The 14776-nt window shown below is 50.5% G+C and overlaps 53 non-coding genes across 53 annotated transcripts; 17 read left to right on the top strand and 36 right to left on the bottom strand.

The window, feature by feature from the left end:
- Positions 1 to 11: 11 nt before the first annotated feature.
- Trnai-uau (transfer RNA isoleucine (anticodon UAU)) lies at positions 12 to 104 on the top strand. The gene is given in 2 exon segments: positions 12 to 49; positions 69 to 104. It is a non-coding gene; the product is annotated as a tRNA-Ile (tRNA).
- Positions 105 to 228: 124 nt separating this feature from the next.
- On the bottom strand, positions 229 to 302 carry Trnai-aau (transfer RNA isoleucine (anticodon AAU)). Its single transcript has one exon. It is a non-coding gene; the product is annotated as a tRNA-Ile (tRNA).
- Positions 303 to 706: 404 nt separating this feature from the next.
- Trnai-uau (transfer RNA isoleucine (anticodon UAU)) lies at positions 707 to 799 on the top strand. Its single transcript is given in 2 exon segments — positions 707 to 744; positions 764 to 799. It is a non-coding gene; the product is annotated as a tRNA-Ile (tRNA).
- Positions 800 to 923: 124 nt separating this feature from the next.
- Positions 924 to 997, bottom strand: Trnai-aau (transfer RNA isoleucine (anticodon AAU)). Its single transcript has one exon. It is a non-coding gene; the product is annotated as a tRNA-Ile (tRNA).
- A 182-nt stretch (positions 998 to 1179) lies between these two features.
- On the bottom strand, positions 1180 to 1252 carry Trnat-ugu (transfer RNA threonine (anticodon UGU)). The gene has a single exon. It is a non-coding gene; the product is annotated as a tRNA-Thr (tRNA).
- A 149-nt stretch (positions 1253 to 1401) lies between these two features.
- Trnai-uau (transfer RNA isoleucine (anticodon UAU)) lies at positions 1402 to 1494 on the top strand. The gene is given in 2 exon segments: positions 1402 to 1439; positions 1459 to 1494. It is a non-coding gene; the product is annotated as a tRNA-Ile (tRNA).
- A 124-nt stretch (positions 1495 to 1618) lies between these two features.
- Positions 1619 to 1692, bottom strand: Trnai-aau (transfer RNA isoleucine (anticodon AAU)). The gene has a single exon. It is a non-coding gene; the product is annotated as a tRNA-Ile (tRNA).
- A 182-nt stretch (positions 1693 to 1874) lies between these two features.
- On the bottom strand, positions 1875 to 1947 carry Trnat-ugu (transfer RNA threonine (anticodon UGU)). Its single transcript has one exon. It is a non-coding gene; the product is annotated as a tRNA-Thr (tRNA).
- A 149-nt stretch (positions 1948 to 2096) lies between these two features.
- Trnai-uau (transfer RNA isoleucine (anticodon UAU)) lies at positions 2097 to 2189 on the top strand. Its single transcript is given in 2 exon segments — positions 2097 to 2134; positions 2154 to 2189. It is a non-coding gene; the product is annotated as a tRNA-Ile (tRNA).
- Positions 2190 to 2569: 380 nt separating this feature from the next.
- On the bottom strand, positions 2570 to 2642 carry Trnat-ugu (transfer RNA threonine (anticodon UGU)). The gene has a single exon. It is a non-coding gene; the product is annotated as a tRNA-Thr (tRNA).
- Positions 2643 to 2791: 149 nt separating this feature from the next.
- Positions 2792 to 2884, top strand: Trnai-uau (transfer RNA isoleucine (anticodon UAU)). Its single transcript is given in 2 exon segments — positions 2792 to 2829; positions 2849 to 2884. It is a non-coding gene; the product is annotated as a tRNA-Ile (tRNA).
- Positions 2885 to 3008: 124 nt separating this feature from the next.
- Trnai-aau (transfer RNA isoleucine (anticodon AAU)) lies at positions 3009 to 3082 on the bottom strand. The gene has a single exon. It is a non-coding gene; the product is annotated as a tRNA-Ile (tRNA).
- Positions 3083 to 3264: 182 nt separating this feature from the next.
- Positions 3265 to 3337, bottom strand: Trnat-ugu (transfer RNA threonine (anticodon UGU)). The gene has a single exon. It is a non-coding gene; the product is annotated as a tRNA-Thr (tRNA).
- A 149-nt stretch (positions 3338 to 3486) lies between these two features.
- Trnai-uau (transfer RNA isoleucine (anticodon UAU)) lies at positions 3487 to 3579 on the top strand. Its single transcript is given in 2 exon segments — positions 3487 to 3524; positions 3544 to 3579. It is a non-coding gene; the product is annotated as a tRNA-Ile (tRNA).
- A 124-nt stretch (positions 3580 to 3703) lies between these two features.
- Trnai-aau (transfer RNA isoleucine (anticodon AAU)) lies at positions 3704 to 3777 on the bottom strand. The gene has a single exon. It is a non-coding gene; the product is annotated as a tRNA-Ile (tRNA).
- Positions 3778 to 3959: 182 nt separating this feature from the next.
- Positions 3960 to 4032, bottom strand: Trnat-ugu (transfer RNA threonine (anticodon UGU)). Its single transcript has one exon. It is a non-coding gene; the product is annotated as a tRNA-Thr (tRNA).
- A 149-nt stretch (positions 4033 to 4181) lies between these two features.
- On the top strand, positions 4182 to 4274 carry Trnai-uau (transfer RNA isoleucine (anticodon UAU)). Its single transcript is given in 2 exon segments — positions 4182 to 4219; positions 4239 to 4274. It is a non-coding gene; the product is annotated as a tRNA-Ile (tRNA).
- A 124-nt stretch (positions 4275 to 4398) lies between these two features.
- Trnai-aau (transfer RNA isoleucine (anticodon AAU)) lies at positions 4399 to 4472 on the bottom strand. Its single transcript has one exon. It is a non-coding gene; the product is annotated as a tRNA-Ile (tRNA).
- A 182-nt stretch (positions 4473 to 4654) lies between these two features.
- Trnat-ugu (transfer RNA threonine (anticodon UGU)) lies at positions 4655 to 4727 on the bottom strand. Its single transcript has one exon. It is a non-coding gene; the product is annotated as a tRNA-Thr (tRNA).
- Positions 4728 to 4876: 149 nt separating this feature from the next.
- On the top strand, positions 4877 to 4969 carry Trnai-uau (transfer RNA isoleucine (anticodon UAU)). The gene is given in 2 exon segments: positions 4877 to 4914; positions 4934 to 4969. It is a non-coding gene; the product is annotated as a tRNA-Ile (tRNA).
- A 124-nt stretch (positions 4970 to 5093) lies between these two features.
- Positions 5094 to 5167, bottom strand: Trnai-aau (transfer RNA isoleucine (anticodon AAU)). The gene has a single exon. It is a non-coding gene; the product is annotated as a tRNA-Ile (tRNA).
- Positions 5168 to 5571: 404 nt separating this feature from the next.
- Trnai-uau (transfer RNA isoleucine (anticodon UAU)) lies at positions 5572 to 5664 on the top strand. The gene is given in 2 exon segments: positions 5572 to 5609; positions 5629 to 5664. It is a non-coding gene; the product is annotated as a tRNA-Ile (tRNA).
- A 124-nt stretch (positions 5665 to 5788) lies between these two features.
- On the bottom strand, positions 5789 to 5862 carry Trnai-aau (transfer RNA isoleucine (anticodon AAU)). The gene has a single exon. It is a non-coding gene; the product is annotated as a tRNA-Ile (tRNA).
- Positions 5863 to 6044: 182 nt separating this feature from the next.
- On the bottom strand, positions 6045 to 6117 carry Trnat-ugu (transfer RNA threonine (anticodon UGU)). The gene has a single exon. It is a non-coding gene; the product is annotated as a tRNA-Thr (tRNA).
- Positions 6118 to 6266: 149 nt separating this feature from the next.
- Positions 6267 to 6359, top strand: Trnai-uau (transfer RNA isoleucine (anticodon UAU)). The gene is given in 2 exon segments: positions 6267 to 6304; positions 6324 to 6359. It is a non-coding gene; the product is annotated as a tRNA-Ile (tRNA).
- Positions 6360 to 6739: 380 nt separating this feature from the next.
- Trnat-ugu (transfer RNA threonine (anticodon UGU)) lies at positions 6740 to 6812 on the bottom strand. Its single transcript has one exon. It is a non-coding gene; the product is annotated as a tRNA-Thr (tRNA).
- Positions 6813 to 7178: 366 nt separating this feature from the next.
- On the bottom strand, positions 7179 to 7252 carry Trnai-aau (transfer RNA isoleucine (anticodon AAU)). Its single transcript has one exon. It is a non-coding gene; the product is annotated as a tRNA-Ile (tRNA).
- A 182-nt stretch (positions 7253 to 7434) lies between these two features.
- Trnat-ugu (transfer RNA threonine (anticodon UGU)) lies at positions 7435 to 7507 on the bottom strand. The gene has a single exon. It is a non-coding gene; the product is annotated as a tRNA-Thr (tRNA).
- A 149-nt stretch (positions 7508 to 7656) lies between these two features.
- On the top strand, positions 7657 to 7749 carry Trnai-uau (transfer RNA isoleucine (anticodon UAU)). The gene is given in 2 exon segments: positions 7657 to 7694; positions 7714 to 7749. It is a non-coding gene; the product is annotated as a tRNA-Ile (tRNA).
- A 124-nt stretch (positions 7750 to 7873) lies between these two features.
- On the bottom strand, positions 7874 to 7947 carry Trnai-aau (transfer RNA isoleucine (anticodon AAU)). Its single transcript has one exon. It is a non-coding gene; the product is annotated as a tRNA-Ile (tRNA).
- A 182-nt stretch (positions 7948 to 8129) lies between these two features.
- Positions 8130 to 8202, bottom strand: Trnat-ugu (transfer RNA threonine (anticodon UGU)). Its single transcript has one exon. It is a non-coding gene; the product is annotated as a tRNA-Thr (tRNA).
- A 149-nt stretch (positions 8203 to 8351) lies between these two features.
- On the top strand, positions 8352 to 8444 carry Trnai-uau (transfer RNA isoleucine (anticodon UAU)). Its single transcript is given in 2 exon segments — positions 8352 to 8389; positions 8409 to 8444. It is a non-coding gene; the product is annotated as a tRNA-Ile (tRNA).
- A 124-nt stretch (positions 8445 to 8568) lies between these two features.
- Trnai-aau (transfer RNA isoleucine (anticodon AAU)) lies at positions 8569 to 8642 on the bottom strand. The gene has a single exon. It is a non-coding gene; the product is annotated as a tRNA-Ile (tRNA).
- A 182-nt stretch (positions 8643 to 8824) lies between these two features.
- Positions 8825 to 8897, bottom strand: Trnat-ugu (transfer RNA threonine (anticodon UGU)). The gene has a single exon. It is a non-coding gene; the product is annotated as a tRNA-Thr (tRNA).
- Positions 8898 to 9046: 149 nt separating this feature from the next.
- Positions 9047 to 9139, top strand: Trnai-uau (transfer RNA isoleucine (anticodon UAU)). Its single transcript is given in 2 exon segments — positions 9047 to 9084; positions 9104 to 9139. It is a non-coding gene; the product is annotated as a tRNA-Ile (tRNA).
- Positions 9140 to 9263: 124 nt separating this feature from the next.
- Trnai-aau (transfer RNA isoleucine (anticodon AAU)) lies at positions 9264 to 9337 on the bottom strand. Its single transcript has one exon. It is a non-coding gene; the product is annotated as a tRNA-Ile (tRNA).
- A 182-nt stretch (positions 9338 to 9519) lies between these two features.
- Positions 9520 to 9592, bottom strand: Trnat-ugu (transfer RNA threonine (anticodon UGU)). The gene has a single exon. It is a non-coding gene; the product is annotated as a tRNA-Thr (tRNA).
- Positions 9593 to 9741: 149 nt separating this feature from the next.
- Trnai-uau (transfer RNA isoleucine (anticodon UAU)) lies at positions 9742 to 9834 on the top strand. Its single transcript is given in 2 exon segments — positions 9742 to 9779; positions 9799 to 9834. It is a non-coding gene; the product is annotated as a tRNA-Ile (tRNA).
- Positions 9835 to 9958: 124 nt separating this feature from the next.
- On the bottom strand, positions 9959 to 10032 carry Trnai-aau (transfer RNA isoleucine (anticodon AAU)). The gene has a single exon. It is a non-coding gene; the product is annotated as a tRNA-Ile (tRNA).
- Positions 10033 to 10214: 182 nt separating this feature from the next.
- Trnat-ugu (transfer RNA threonine (anticodon UGU)) lies at positions 10215 to 10287 on the bottom strand. Its single transcript has one exon. It is a non-coding gene; the product is annotated as a tRNA-Thr (tRNA).
- Positions 10288 to 10653: 366 nt separating this feature from the next.
- Positions 10654 to 10727, bottom strand: Trnai-aau (transfer RNA isoleucine (anticodon AAU)). Its single transcript has one exon. It is a non-coding gene; the product is annotated as a tRNA-Ile (tRNA).
- Positions 10728 to 10909: 182 nt separating this feature from the next.
- Trnat-ugu (transfer RNA threonine (anticodon UGU)) lies at positions 10910 to 10982 on the bottom strand. The gene has a single exon. It is a non-coding gene; the product is annotated as a tRNA-Thr (tRNA).
- A 149-nt stretch (positions 10983 to 11131) lies between these two features.
- Trnai-uau (transfer RNA isoleucine (anticodon UAU)) lies at positions 11132 to 11224 on the top strand. The gene is given in 2 exon segments: positions 11132 to 11169; positions 11189 to 11224. It is a non-coding gene; the product is annotated as a tRNA-Ile (tRNA).
- Positions 11225 to 11348: 124 nt separating this feature from the next.
- Positions 11349 to 11422, bottom strand: Trnai-aau (transfer RNA isoleucine (anticodon AAU)). Its single transcript has one exon. It is a non-coding gene; the product is annotated as a tRNA-Ile (tRNA).
- A 182-nt stretch (positions 11423 to 11604) lies between these two features.
- On the bottom strand, positions 11605 to 11677 carry Trnat-ugu (transfer RNA threonine (anticodon UGU)). The gene has a single exon. It is a non-coding gene; the product is annotated as a tRNA-Thr (tRNA).
- Positions 11678 to 12043: 366 nt separating this feature from the next.
- On the bottom strand, positions 12044 to 12117 carry Trnai-aau (transfer RNA isoleucine (anticodon AAU)). The gene has a single exon. It is a non-coding gene; the product is annotated as a tRNA-Ile (tRNA).
- Positions 12118 to 12299: 182 nt separating this feature from the next.
- Trnat-ugu (transfer RNA threonine (anticodon UGU)) lies at positions 12300 to 12372 on the bottom strand. The gene has a single exon. It is a non-coding gene; the product is annotated as a tRNA-Thr (tRNA).
- A 1061-nt stretch (positions 12373 to 13433) lies between these two features.
- Trnai-aau (transfer RNA isoleucine (anticodon AAU)) lies at positions 13434 to 13507 on the bottom strand. Its single transcript has one exon. It is a non-coding gene; the product is annotated as a tRNA-Ile (tRNA).
- Positions 13508 to 13689: 182 nt separating this feature from the next.
- On the bottom strand, positions 13690 to 13762 carry Trnat-ugu (transfer RNA threonine (anticodon UGU)). Its single transcript has one exon. It is a non-coding gene; the product is annotated as a tRNA-Thr (tRNA).
- Positions 13763 to 13911: 149 nt separating this feature from the next.
- Positions 13912 to 14004, top strand: Trnai-uau (transfer RNA isoleucine (anticodon UAU)). Its single transcript is given in 2 exon segments — positions 13912 to 13949; positions 13969 to 14004. It is a non-coding gene; the product is annotated as a tRNA-Ile (tRNA).
- Positions 14005 to 14128: 124 nt separating this feature from the next.
- Trnai-aau (transfer RNA isoleucine (anticodon AAU)) lies at positions 14129 to 14202 on the bottom strand. The gene has a single exon. It is a non-coding gene; the product is annotated as a tRNA-Ile (tRNA).
- A 182-nt stretch (positions 14203 to 14384) lies between these two features.
- Positions 14385 to 14457, bottom strand: Trnat-ugu (transfer RNA threonine (anticodon UGU)). Its single transcript has one exon. It is a non-coding gene; the product is annotated as a tRNA-Thr (tRNA).
- A 149-nt stretch (positions 14458 to 14606) lies between these two features.
- Trnai-uau (transfer RNA isoleucine (anticodon UAU)) lies at positions 14607 to 14699 on the top strand. Its single transcript is given in 2 exon segments — positions 14607 to 14644; positions 14664 to 14699. It is a non-coding gene; the product is annotated as a tRNA-Ile (tRNA).
- The last annotated feature ends 77 nt before the right edge of the window (positions 14700 to 14776 follow it).

Genomic DNA, 14776 nt, shown 5'->3' on the forward strand with positions numbered 1-14776 from the left:
AACATCCACGGGCTCCAGTGGCGTAGTCGGTTAGCGCGTCGTACTTATAAGTCAGTATCGACAAAGACATGCGAAGATCGGGAGTTCGAGCCTCCCCTGGAGCAAGGTTTCTTTTCATGCGCCGTCAACACACGCCACAGCACGGGCAGATCACCAGTAAAATCTAGCAACGTGGCAGTGCACCCAGGTTGTTTTGATCCCGTCAACGTGACGGCAAAGCCCGTAAAATGGCCAGTGTGGGGCTCGAACCCACGACATTCGCGTTATTAGCACGACGCTCTAGCCGACTGAGCTAACCGGCCGTGAACGCGTGAACACGGACTCACTTCCTAAGTCAACTCTAAGCAAAATACTTTTATTTTTTTACTCAAAACGTTACCGTCATATTTCTCACGCTTTGATACGAGTCCAAGCAATGCAAATAGCCGCAACCCGCTCGAAAGAGGAGTCATGTTAGGCCAACTTTAAACGGACATTCCCTGAAAGGCCTCGGAGAGATTTGAACTCTCGACCCCTGGTTTACAAGACCAGTGCTCTAACCCCTGAGCTACGAAGGCACGCGATCCTTGCCAAATACGAAAAGTCGGTGCATCAGGCAAAACAGGCCAGTTGCAACGTGTACTTGCCATAAAGTGATACCGTCAATGCCCTACTGGACCATGACTATTCTAATCACGGACCTCAGCTTTCCCGTTAACATCCACGGGCTCCAGTGGCGTAGTCGGTTAGCGCGTCGTACTTATAAGTCAGTATCGACAAAGACATGCGAAGATCGGGAGTTCGAGCCTCCCCTGGAGCAAGGTTTCTTTTCATGCGCCGTCAACACACGCCACAGCACGGGCAGATCACCAGTAAAATCTAGCAACGTGGCAGTGCACCCAGGTTGTTTTGATCCCGTCAACGTGACGGCAAAGCCCGTAAAATGGCCAGTGTGGGGCTCGAACCCACGACATTCGCGTTATTAGCACGACGCTCTAGCCGACTGAGCTAACCGGCCGTGAACGCGTGAACACGGACTCACTTCCTAAGTCAACTCTAAGCACAATACTTTTATTTTTTTACTCAAAACGTTACCGTCATATTTCTCACGCTTTGATACGAGTCCAAGCAATGCAAATAGCCGCAACCCGCTCGAAAGAGGAGTCATGTTAGGCCAACTTTAAACGGACATTCCCTGAAAGCCCTCGGAGAGATTTGAACTCTCGACCCCTGGTTTACAAGACCAGTGCTCTAACCCCTGAGCTACGAAGGCACGCGATCCTTGCCAAATACGAAAAGTCGGTGCATCAGGCAAAACAGGCCAGTTGCAACGTGTACTTGCCATAAAGTGATACCGTCAATGCCCTACTGGAGCATGACTATTCTAATCACGGACCTCAGCTTTCCCGTTAACATCCACGGGCTCCAGTGGCGTAGTCGGTTAGCGCGTCGTACTTATAAGTCAGTATCGACAAAGACATGCGAAGATCGGGAGTTCGAGCCTCCCCTGGAGCAAGGTTTCTTTTCATGCGCCGTCAACACACGCCACAGCACGGGCAGATCACCAGTAAAATCTAGCAACGTGGCAGTGCACCCAGGTTGTTTTGATCCCGTCAACGTGACGGCAAAGCCCGTAAAATGGCCAGTGTGGGGCTCGAACCCACGACATTCGCGTTATTAGCACGACGCTCTAGCCGACTGAGCTAACCGGCCGTGAACGCGCGAACACGGACTCACTTCCTAAGTCAACTCTAAGCAAAATACTTTTATTTTTTTACTCAAAACGTTACCGTCATATTTCTCACGCTTTGATACGAGTCCAAGCAATGCAAATAGCCGCAACCCGCTCGAAAGAGGAGTCATGTTAGGCCAACTTTAAACGGACATTCCCTGAAAGCCCTCGGAGAGATTTGAACTCTCGACCCCTGGTTTACAAGACCAGTGCTCTAACCCCTGAGCTACGAAGGCACGCGATCCTTGCCAAATACGAAAAGTCGGTGCATCAGGCAAAACAGGCCAGTTGCAACGTGTACTTGCCATAAAGTGATACCGTCAATGCCCTACTGGACCATGACTATTCTAATCACGGACCTCAGCTTTCCCGTTAACATCCACGGGCTCCAGTGGCGTAGTCGGTTAGCGCGTCGTACTTATAAGTCAGTATCGACAAAGACATGCGAAGATCGGGAGTTCGAGCCTCCCCTGGAGCAAGGTTTCTTTTCATGCGCCGTCAACACACGCCACAGCACGGGCAGATCACCAGTAAAATCTAGCAACGTGGCAGTGCACCCAGGTTGTTTTGATCCCGTCAACGTGACGGCAAAGCCCGTAAAATGGCCAGTGTGGGGCTCGAACCCACGACATTCGCGTTATTAGCACGACGCTATAGCCGACTGAGCTAACCGGCCGTGAACGCGTGAACACGGACTCACTTCCTAAGTCAACTCTAAGCAAAATACTTTTATTTTTTTACTCAAAACGTTACCGTCATATTTCTCACGCTTTGATACGAGTCCAAGCAATGCAAATAGCCGCAACCCGCTCGAAAGAGGAGTCATGTTAGGCCAACTTTAAACGGACATTCCCTGAAAGCCCTCGGAGAGATTTGAACTCTCGACCCCTGGTTTACAAGACCAGTGCTCTAACCCCTGAGCTACGAAGGCACGCGATCCTTGCCAAATACGAAAAGTCGGTGCATCAGGCAAAACAGGCCAGTTGCAACGTGTACTTGCCATAAAGTGATACCGTCAATGCCCTACTGGACCATGACTATTCTAATCACGGACCTCAGCTTTCCCGTTAACATCCACGGGCTCCAGTGGCGTAGTCGGTTAGCGCGTCGTACTTATAAGTCAGTATCGACAAAGACATGCGAAGATCGGGAGTTCGAGCCTCCCCTGGAGCAAGGTTTCTTTTCATGCGCCGTCAACACACGCCACAGCACGGGCAGATCACCAGTAAAATCTAGCAACGTGGCAGTGCACCCAGGTTGTTTTGATCCCGTCAACGTGACGGCAAAGCCCGTAAAATGGCCAGTGTGGGGCTCGAACCCACGACATTCGCGTTATTAGCACGACGCTCTAGCCGACTGAGCTAACCGGCCGTGAACGCGTGAACACGGACTCACTTCCTAAGTCAACTCTAAGCAAAATACTTTTATTTTTTTACTCAAAACGTTACCGTCATATTTCTCACGCTTTGATACGAGTCCAAGCAATGCAAATAGCCGCAACCCGCTCGAAAGAGGAGTCATGTTAGGCCAACTTTAAACGGACATTCCCTGAAAGCCCTCGGAGAGATTTGAACTCTCGACCCCTGGTTTACAAGACCAGTGCTCTAACCCCTGAGCTACGAAGGCACGCGATCCTTGCCAAATACGAAAAGTCGGTGCATCAGGCAAAACAGGCCAGTTGCAACGTGTACTTGCCATAAAGTGATACCGTCAATGCCCTACTGGACCATGACTATTCTAATCACGGACCTCAGCTTTCCCGTTAACATCCACGGGCTCCAGTGGCGTAGTCGGTTAGCGCGTCGTACTTATAAGTCAGTATCGACAAAGACATGCGAAGATCGGGAGTTCGAGCCTCCCCTGGAGCAAGGTTTCTTTTCATGCGCCGTCAACACACGCCACAGCACGGGCAGATCACCAGTAAAATCTAGCAACGTGGCAGTGCACCCAGGTTGTTTTGATCCCGTCAACGTGACGGCAAAGCCCGTAAAATGGCCAGTGTGGGGCTCGAACCCACGACATTCGCGTTATTAGCACGACGCTCTAGCCGACTGAGCTAACCGGCCGTGAACGCGTGAACACGGACTCACTTCCTAAGTCAACTCTAAGCAAAATACTTTTATTTTTTTACTCAAAACGTTACCGTCATATTTCTCACGCTTTGATACGAGTCCAAGCAATGCAAATAGCCGCAACCCGCTCGAAAGAGGAGTCATGTTAGGCCAACTTTAAACGGACATTCCCTGAAAGCCCTCGGAGAGATTTGAACTCTCGACCCCTGGTTTACAAGACCAGTGCTCTAACCCCTGAGCTACGAAGGCACGCGATCCTTGCCAAATACGAAAAGTCGGTGCATCAGGCAAAACAGGCCAGTTGCAACGTGTACTTGCCATAAAGTGATACCGTCAATGCCCTACTGGACCATGACTATTCTAATCACGGACCTCAGCTTTCCCGTTAACATCCACGGGCTCCAGTGGCGTAGTCGGTTAGCGCGTCGTACTTATAAGTCAGTATCGACAAAGACATGCGAAGATCGGGAGTTCGAGCCTCCCCTGGAGCAAGGTTTCTTTTCATGCGCCGTCAACACACGCCACAGCACGGGCAGATCACCAGTAAAATCTAGCAACGTGGCAGTGCACCCAGGTTGTTTTGATCCCGTCAACGTGACGGCAAAGCCCGTAAAATGGCCAGTGTGGGGCTCGAACCCACGACATTCGCGTTATTAGCACGACGCTCTAGCCGACTGAGCTAACCGGCCGTGAACGCGTGAACACGGACTCACTTCCTAAGTCAACTCTAAGCAAAATACTTTTATTTTTTTACTCAAAACGTTACCGTCATATTTCTCACGCTTTGATACGAGTCCAAGCAATGCAAATAGCCGCAACCCGCTCGAAAGAGGAGTCATGTTAGGCCAACTTTAAACGGACATTCCCTGAAAGCCCTCGGAGAGATTTGAACTCTCGACCCCTGGTTTACAAGACCAGTGCTCTAACCCCTGAGCTACGAAGGCACGCGATCCTTGCGAAATACGAAAAGTCGGTGCATCAGGCAAAACAGGCCAGTTGCAACGTGTACTTGCCATAAAGTGATACCGTCAATGCCCTACTGGACCATGACTATTCTAATCACGGACCTCAGCTTTCCCGTTAACATCCACGGGCTCCAGTGGCGTAGTCGGTTAGCGCGTCGTACTTATAAGTCAGTATCGACAAAGACATGCGAAGATCGGGAGTTCGAGCCTCCCCTGGAGCAAGGTTTCTTTTCATGCGCCGTCAACACACGCCACAGCACGGGCAGATCACCAGTAAAATCTAGCAACGTGGCAGTGCACCCAGGTTGTTTTGATCCCGTCAACGTGACGGCAAAGCCCGTAAAATGGCCAGTGTGGGGCTCGAACCCACGACATTCGCGTTATTAGCACGACGCTCTAGCCGACTGAGCTAACCGGCCGTGAACGCGTGAACACGGACTCACTTCCTAAGTCAACTCTAAGCAAAATACTTTTATTTTTTTACTCAAAACGTTACCGTCATATTTCTCACGCTTTGATACGAGTCTAAGCAATGCAAATAGCCGCAACCCGCTCGAAAGAGGAGTCATGTTAGGCCAACTTTAAACGGACATTCCCTGAAAGGCCTCGGAGAGATTTGAACTCTCGACCCCTGGTTTACAAGACCAGTGCTCTAACCCCTGAGCTACGAAGGCACGCGATCCTTGCCAAATACGAAAAGTCGGTGCATCAGGCAAAACAGGCCAGTTGCAACGTGTACTTGCCATAAAGTGATACCGTCAATGCCCTACTGGACCATGACTATTCTAATCACGGACCTCAGCTTTCCCGTTAACATCCACGGGCTCCAGTGGCGTAGTCGGTTAGCGCGTCGTACTTATAAGTCAGTATCGACAAAGACATGCGAAGATCGGGAGTTCGAGCCTCCCCTGGAGCAAGGTTTCTTTTCATGCGCCGTCAACACACGCCACAGCACGGGCAGATCACCAGTAAAATCTAGCAACGTGGCAGTGCACCCAGGTTGTTTTGATCCCGTCAACGTGACGGCAAAGCCCGTAAAATGGCCAGTGTGGGGCTCGAACCCACGACATTCGCGTTATTAGCACGACGCTCTAGCCGACTGAGCTAACCGGCCGTGAACGCGTGAACACGGACTCACTTCCTAAGTCAACTCTAAGCAAAATACTTTTATTTTTTTACTCAAAACGTTACCGTCATATTTCTCACGCTTTGATACGAGTCCAAGCAATGCAAATAGCCGCAACCCGCTCGAAAGAGGAGTCATGTTAGGCCAACTTTAAACGGACATTCCCTGAAAGCCCTCGGAGAGATTTGAACTCTCGACCCCTGGTTTACAAGACCAGTGCTCTAACCCCTGAGCTACGAAGGCACGCGATCCTTGCCAAATACGAAAAGTCGGTGCATCAGGCAAAACAGGCCAGTTGCAACGTGTACTTGCCATAAAGTGATACCGTCAATGCCCTACTGGACCATGACTATTCTAATCACGGACCTCAGCTTTCCCGTTAACATCCACGGGCTCCAGTGGCGTAGTCGGTTAGCGCGTCGTACTTATAAGTCAGTATCGACAAAGACATGCGAAGATCGGGAGTTCGAGCCTCCCCTGGAGCAAGGTTTCTTTTCATGCGCCGTCAACACACGCCACAGCACGGGCAGATCACCAGTAAAATCTAGCAACGTGGCAGTGCACCCAGGTTGTTTTGATCCCGTCAACGTGACGGCAAAGCCCGTAAAAAGGCCAGTGTGGGGCTCGAACCCACGACATTCGCGTTATTAGCACGACGCTCTAGCCGACTGAGCTAACCGGCCGTGAACGCGTGAACACGGACTCACTTCCTAAGTCAACTCTAAGCAAAATACTTTTATTTTTTTACTCAAAACGTTACCGTCATATTTCTCACGCTTTGATACGAGTCCAAGCAATGCAAATAGCCGCAACCCGCTCGAAAGAGGAGTCATGTTAGGCCAACTTTAAACGGACATTCCCTGAAAGCCCTCGGAGAGATTTGAACTCTCGACCCCTGGTTTACAAGACCAGTGCTCTAACCCCTGAGCTACGAAGGCACGCGATCCTTGCCAAATACGAAAAGTCGGTGCATCAGGCAAAACAGGCCAGTTGCAACGTGTACTTGCCATAAAGTGATACCGTCAATGCCCTACTGGACCATGACTATTCTAATCACGGACCTCAGCTTTCCCGTTAACATCCACGGGCTCCAGTGGCGTAGTCGGTTAGCGCGTCCTACTTATAAGTCAGTATCGACAAAGACATGCGAAGATCGGGAGTTCGAGCCTCCCCTGGAGCAAGGTTTCTTTTCATGCGCCGTCAACACACGCCACAGCACGGGCAGATCACCAGTAAAATCTAGCAACGTGGCAGTGCACCCAGGTTGTTTTGATCCCGTCAACGTGACGGCAAAGCCCGTAAAATGGCCAGTGTGGGGCTCGAACCCACGACATTCGCGTTATTAGCACGACGCTCTAGCCGACTGAGCTAACCGGCCGTGAACGCGTGAACACGGACTCACTTCCTAAGTCAACTCTAAGCAAAATACTTTTATTTTTTTACTCAAAACGTTACCGTCATATTTCTCACGCTTTGATACGAGTCCAAGCAATGCAAATAGCCGCAACCCGCTCGAAAGAGGAGTCATGTTAGGCCAACTTTAATCGGACATTCCCTGAAAGCCCTCGGAGAGATTTGAACTCTCGACCCCTGGTTTACAAGACCAGTGCTCTAACCCCTGAGCTACGAAGGCACGCGATCCTTGCCAAATACGAAAAGTCGGTGCATCAGGCAAAACAGGCCAGTTGCAACGTGTACTTGCCATAAAGTGATACCGTCAATGCCCTACTGGACCATGACTATTCTAATCACGGACCTCAGCTTTCCCGTTAACATTCACGGGCTCCAGTGGCGTAGTCGGTTAGCGCGTCGTACTTATAAGTCAGTATCGACAAAGACATGCGAAGATCGGGAGTTCGAGCCTCCCCTGGAGCAAGGTTTCTTTTCATGCGCCGTCAACACACGCCACAGCACGGGCAGATCACCAGTAAAATCTAGCAACGTGGCAGTGCACCCAGGTTGTTTTGATCCCGTCAACGTGACGGCAAAGCCCGTAAAATGGCCAGTGTGGGGCTCGAACCCACGACATTCGCGTTATTAGCACGACGCTCTAGCCGACTGAGCTAACCGGCCGTGAACGCGTGAACACGGACTCACTTCCTAAGTCAACTCTAAGCAAAATACTTTTATTTTTTTACTCAAAACGTTACCGTCATATTTCTCACGCTTTGATACGAGTACAAGCAATGCAAATAGCCGCAACCCGCTCGAAAGAGGAGTCATGTTAGGCCAACTTTAAACGGACATTCCCTGAAAGCCCTCGGAGAGATTTGAACTCTCGACCCCTGGTTTACAAGACCAGTGCTCTAACCCCTGAGCTACGAAGGCACGCGATCCTTGCCAAATACGAAAAGTCGGTGCATCAGGCAAAACAGGCCAGTTGCAACGTGTACTTGCCATAAAGTGATACCGTCAATGCCCTACTGGACCATGACTATTCTAATCACGGACCTCAGCTTTCCCGTTAACATTCAGGGGCTCCAGTGGCGTAGTCGGTTAGCGCGTCGTACTTATAAGTCAGTATCGACAAAGACATGCGAAGATCGGGAGTTCGAGCCTCCCCTGGAGCAAGGTTTCTTTTCATGCGCCGTCAACACACGCCACAGCACGGGCAGATCACCAGTAAAATCTAGCAACGTGGCAGTGCACCCAGGTTGTTTTGATCCCGTCAACGTGACGGCAAAGCCCGTAAAATGGCCAGTGTGGGGCTCGAACCCACGACATTCGCGTTATTAGCACGACGCTCTAGCCGACTGAGCTAACCGGCCGTGAACGCGTGAACACGGACTCACTTCCTAAGTCAACTCTAAGCAAAATACTTTTATTTTTTTACTCAAAACGTTACCGTCATATTTCTCACGCTTTGATACGAGTCCAAGCAATGCAAATAGCCGCAACCCGCTCGAAAGAGGAGTCATGTTAGGCCAACTTTAAACGGACATTCCCTGAAAGCCCTCGGAGAGATTTGAACTCTCGACCCCTGGTTTACAAGACCAGTGCTCTAACCCCTGAGCTACGAAGGCACGCGATCCTTGCCAAATACGAAAAGTCGGTGCATCAGGCAAAACAGGCCAGTTGCAACGTGTACTTGCCATAAAGTGATACCGTCAATGCCCTACTGGACCATGACTATTCTAATCACGGACCTCAGCTTTCCCGTTAACATCCACGGGCTCCAGTGGCGTAGTCGGTTAGCGCGTCGTACTTATAAGTCAGTATCGACAAAGACATGCGAAGATCGGGAGTTCGAGCCTCCCCTGGAGCAAGGTTTCTTTTCATGCGCCGTCAACACACGCCACAGCACGGGCAGATCACCAGTAAAATCTAGCAACGTGGCAGTGCACCCAGGTTGTTTTGATCCCGTCAACGTGACGGCAAAGCCCGTAAAATGGCCAGTGTGGGGCTCGAACCCACGACATTCGCGTTATTAGCACGACGCTCTAGCCGACTGAGCTAACCGGCCGTGAACGCGTGAACACGGACTCACTTCCTAAGTCAACTCTAAGCAAAATACTTTTATTTTTTTACTCAAAACGTTACCGTCATATTTCTCACGCTTTGATACGAGTCCAAGCAATGCAAATAGCCGCAACCCGCTCGAAAGAGGAGTCATGTTAGGCCAACTTTAAACGGACATTCCCTGAAAGCCCTCGGAGAGATTTGAACTCTCGACCCCTGGTTTACAAGACCAGTGCTCTAACCCCTGAGCTACGAAGGCACGCGATCCTTGCCAAATACGAAAAGTCGGTGCATCAGGCAAAACAGGCCAGTTGCAACGTGTACTTGCCATAAAGTGATACCGTCAATGCCCTACTGGACCATGACTATTCTAATCACGGACCTCAGCTTTCCCGTTAACATCCACGAGCTCCAGTGGCGTAGTCGGTTAGCGCGTCGTACTTATAAGTCAGTATCGACAAAGACATGCGAAGATCGGGAGTTCGAGCCTCCCCTGGAGCAAGGTTTCTTTTCATGCGCCGTCAACACACGCCACAGCACGGGCAGATCACCAGTAAAATCTAGCAACGTGGCAGTGCACCCAGGTTGTTTTGATCCCGTCAACGTGACGGCAAAGCCCGTAAAATGGCCAGTGTGGGGCTCGAACCCACGACATTCGCGTTATTAGCACGACGCTCTAGCCGACTGAGCTAACCGGCCGTGAACGCGTGAACACGGACTCACTTCCTAAGTCAACTCTAAGCAAAATACTTTTATTTTTTTACTCAAAACGTTACCGTCATATTTCTCACGCTTTGATACGAGTCCAAGCAATGCAAATAGCCGCAACCCGCTCGAAAGAGGAGTCATGTTAGGCCAACTTTAAACGGACATTCCCTGAAAGCCCTCGGAGAGATTTGAACTCTCGACCCCTGGTTTACAAGACCAGTGCTCTAACCCCTGAGCTACGACGGCACGCGATCCTTGCCAAATACGAAAAGTCGGTGCATCAGGCAAAACAGGCCAGTTGCAACGTGTACTTGCCATAAAGTGATACCGTCAATGCCCTACTGGACCATGACTATTCTAATCACGGACCTCAGCTTTCCCGTTAACATCCACGGGCTCCAGTGGCGTAGTCGGTTAGCACGTCGTACTTATAAGTCAGTATCGACAAAGACATGCGAAGATCGGGAGTTCGAGCCTCCCCTGGAGCAAGGTTTCTTTTCATGCGCCGTCAACACACGCCACAGCACGGGCAGATCACCAGTAAAATCTAGCAACGTGGCAGTGCACCCAGGTTGTTTTGATCCCGTCAACGTGACGGCAAAGCCCGTAAAATGGCCAGTGTGGGGCTCGAACCCACGACATTCGCGTTATTAGCACGACGCTCTAGCCGACTGAGCTAACCGGCCGTGAACGCGTGAACACGGACTCACTTCCTAAGTCAACTCTAAGCAAAATACTTTTATTTTTTTACTCAAAACGTTACCGTCATATTTCTCACGCTTTGATACGAGTCCAAGCAATGCAAATAGCCGCAACCCGCTCGAAAGAGGAGTCATGTTAGGCCAACTTTAAACGGACATTCCCTGAAAGCCCTCGGAGAGATTTGAACTCTCCTCCCCTGGTTTACAAGACCAGTGCTCTAACCCCTGAGCTACGAAGGCACGCGATCCTTGCCAAATACGAAAAGTCGGTGCATCAGGCAAAACAGGCCAGTTGCAACGTGTACTTGCCATAAAGTGATACCGTCAATGCCCTACTGGACCATGACTATTCTAATCACGGACCTCAGCTTTCCCGTTAACATCCACGGGCTCCAGTGGCGTAGTCGGTTAGCGCGTCGTACTTATAAGTCAGTATCGACAAAGACATGCGAAGATCGGGAGTTCGAGCCTCCCCTGGAGCAAGGTTTCTTTTCATGCGCCGTCAACACACGCCACAGCACGGGCAGATCACCAGTAAAATCTAGCAACGTGGCAGTGCACCCAGGTTGTTTTGATCCCGTCAACGTGACGGCAAAGCCCGTAAAATGGCCAGTGTGGGGCTCGAACCCACGACATTCGCGTTATTAGCACGACGCTCTAGCCGACTGAGCTAACCGGCCGTGAACGCATGAACACGGACTCACTTCCTAAGTCAACTCTAAGCAAAATACTTTTATTTTTTTACTCAAAACGTTACCGTCATATTTCTCACGCTTTGATACGAGTCCAAGCAATGCAAATAGCCGCAACCCGCTCGAAAGAGGAGTCATGTTAGGCCAACTTTAAACGGACATTCCCTGAAAGCCCTCGGAGAGATTTGAACTCTCGACCCCTGGTTTACAAGACCAGTGCTCTAACCCCTGAGCTACGAAGGCACGCGATCCTTGCCAAATACGAAAAGTCGGTGCATCAGGCAAAACAGGCCAGTTGCAACGTGTACTTGCCATAAAGTGATACCGTCAATGCCCTACTGGACCATGACTATTCTAATCACGGACCTCAGCTTTCCCGTTAACATCCACGGGCTCCAGTGGCGTACTCGGTTAGCGCGTCGTACTTATAAGTCAGTATCGACAAAGACATGCGAAGATCGGGAGTTCGAGCCTCCCCTGGAGCAAGGTTTCTTTTCATGCGCCGTCAACACACGCCACAGCACGGGCAGATCACCAGTAAAATCTAGCAACGTGGCAGTGCACCCAGGTTGTTTTGATCCCGTCAACGTGACGGCAAAGCCCGTAAAATGGCCAGTGTGGGGCTCGAACCCACGACATTCGCGTTATTAGCACGACGCTCTAGCCGACTGAGCTAACCGGCCGTGAACGCGTGAACACGGACTCACTTCCTAAGTCAACTCTAAGCAAAATACTTTTATTTTTTTACTCAAAACGTTACCGTCATATTTCTCACGCTTTGATACGAGTCCAAGCAATGCAAATAGCCGCAACCCGCTCGAAAGAGGAGTCATGTTAGGCCAACTTTAAACGGACATTCCCTGAAAGCCCTCGGAGAGATTTGAACTCTCGACCCCTGGTTTACAAGACCAGTGCTCTAACCCCTGAGCTACGAAGGCACGCGATCCTTGCCAAATACGAAAAGTCGGTGCATCAGGCAAAACAGGCCAGTTGCAACGTGTACTTGCCATAAAGTGATACCGTCAATGCCCTACTGGACCATGACTATTCTAATCACGGACCTCAGCTTTCCCGTTAACATCCACGGGCTCCAGTGGCGTAGTCGGTTAGCGCGTCGTACTTATAAGTCAGTATCGACAAAGACATGCGAAGATCGGGAGTTCGAGCCTCCCCTGAAGCAAGGTTTCTTTTCATGCGCCGTCAACACACGCCACAGCACGGGCAGATCACCAGTAAAATCTAGCAACGTGGCAGTGCACCCAGGTTGTTTTGATCCCGTCAACGTGACGGCAAAGCCCGTAAAATGGCCAGTGTGGGGCTCGAACCCACGACATTCGCGTTATTAACACGACGCTCTAGCCGACTGAGCTAACCGGCCGTGAACGCGTGAACACGGACTCACTTCCTAAGTCAACTCTAAGCAAAATACTTTTATTTTTTTACTCAAAACGTTACCGTCATATTTCTCACGCTTTGATACGAGTCCAAGCAATGCAAATAGCCGCAACCCGCTCGAAAGAGGAGTCATGTTAGGCCAACTTTAAACGGACATTCCCTGAAATCCCTCGGAGAGATTTGAACTCTCGACCCCTGGTTTACAAGACCAGTGCTCTAACCCCTGAGCTACGAAGGCACGCGATCCTTGCCAAATACGAAAAGTCGGTGCATCAGGCAAAACAGGCCAGTTGCAACGTGTACTTGCCATAAAGTGATACCGTCAATGCCCTACTGGACCATGACTATTCTAATCACGGACCTCAGCTTTCCCGTTAACATCCACGGGCTCCAGTGGCGTAGTCGCTTAGCGCGTCGTACTTATAAGTCAGTATCGACAAAGACATGCGAAGATCGGGAGTTCGAGCCTCCCCTGGAGCAAGGTTTCTTTTCATGCGCCGTCAACACACGCCACAGCACGGGCAGATCACCAGTAAAATCTAGCAACGTGGCAGTGCACCCAGGTTGTTTTGATCCCGTCAACGTGACGGCAAAGCCCGTAAAATGGCCAGTGTGGGGCTCGAACCCACGACATTCGCGTTATTAGCACGACGCTCTAGCCGACTGAGCTAACCGGCCGTGAACGCGTGAACACGGACTCACTTCCTAAGTCAACTCTAAGCAAAATACTTTTATTTTTTTACTCAAAACGTTACCGTCATATTTCTCACGCTCTGATACGAGTCCAAGCAATGCAAATAGCCGCAACCCGCTCGAAAGAGGAGTCATGTTAGGCCAACTTTAAACGGACATTCCCTGAAAGCCCTCGGAGAGATTTGAACTCTCGACCCCTGGTTTACAAGACCAGTGCTCTAACCCCTGAGCTACGAAGGCACGCGATCCTTGCCAAATACGAAAAGTCGGTGCATCAGGCAAAACAGGCCAGTTGCAACGTGTACTTGCCATAAAGTGATACCGTCAATGCCCTACTGGACCATGACTATTCTAATCACGGACCTCAGCTTTCCCGTTAACATCCACGGGCTCCAGTGGCGTAGTCGGTTAGCGCGTCGTACTTATAAGTCAGTATCGACAAAGACATGCGAAGATCGGGAGTTCGAGCCTCCCCTGGAGCAAGGTTTCTTTTCATGCGCCGTCAACACACGCCACAGCACGGGCAGATCACCAGTAAAATCTAGCAACGTGGCAGTGCACCCAGGTTGTTTTGATCCCGTCAACGTGACGGCAAAGCCCGTAAAATGGCCAGTGTGGGGCTCGAACCCACGACATTCGCGTTATTAGCACGACGCTCTAGCCGACTGAGCTAACCGGCCGTGAACGCGTGAACACGGACTCACTTCCTAAGTCAACTCTAAGCAAAATACTTTTATTTTTTTACTCAAAACGTTACCGTCATATTTCTCACGCTTTGATACGAGTCCAAGCAATGCAAATAGCCGCAACCCGCTCGAAAGAGGAGTCATGTTAGGCCAACTTTAAACGGACATTCCCTGAAAGCCCTCGGAGAGATTTGAACTCTCGACCCCTGGTTTACAAGACCAGTGCTCTAACCCCTGAGCTACGAAGGCACGCGATCCTTGCCAAATACGAAAAGTCGGTGCATCAGGCAAAACAGGCCAGTTGCAACGTGTACTTGCCATAAAGTGATACCGTCAATGCCCTACTGGACCATGACTATTCTAATCACGGACCTCAGCTTTCCCGTTAACATCCACGGGCTCCAGTGGCGTAGTCGGTTAGCGCGTCGTACTTATAAGTCAGTATCGACAAAGACATGCGAAGATCGGGAGTTCGAGCCTCCCCTGGAGCAAGGTTTCTTTTCATGCGCCGTCAACACACGCCACAGCACGGGCAGATCACCAGTAAAATCTAGCAACGTGGCAGTGC

Source organism: Hydractinia symbiolongicarpus, chromosome 4 (genome assembly GCF_029227915.1).
Source record: "Hydractinia symbiolongicarpus strain clone_291-10 chromosome 4, HSymV2.1, whole genome shotgun sequence".
In the NCBI taxonomy this organism is placed as follows: Eukaryota; Metazoa; Cnidaria; class Hydrozoa; order Anthoathecata; family Hydractiniidae; genus Hydractinia; species Hydractinia symbiolongicarpus.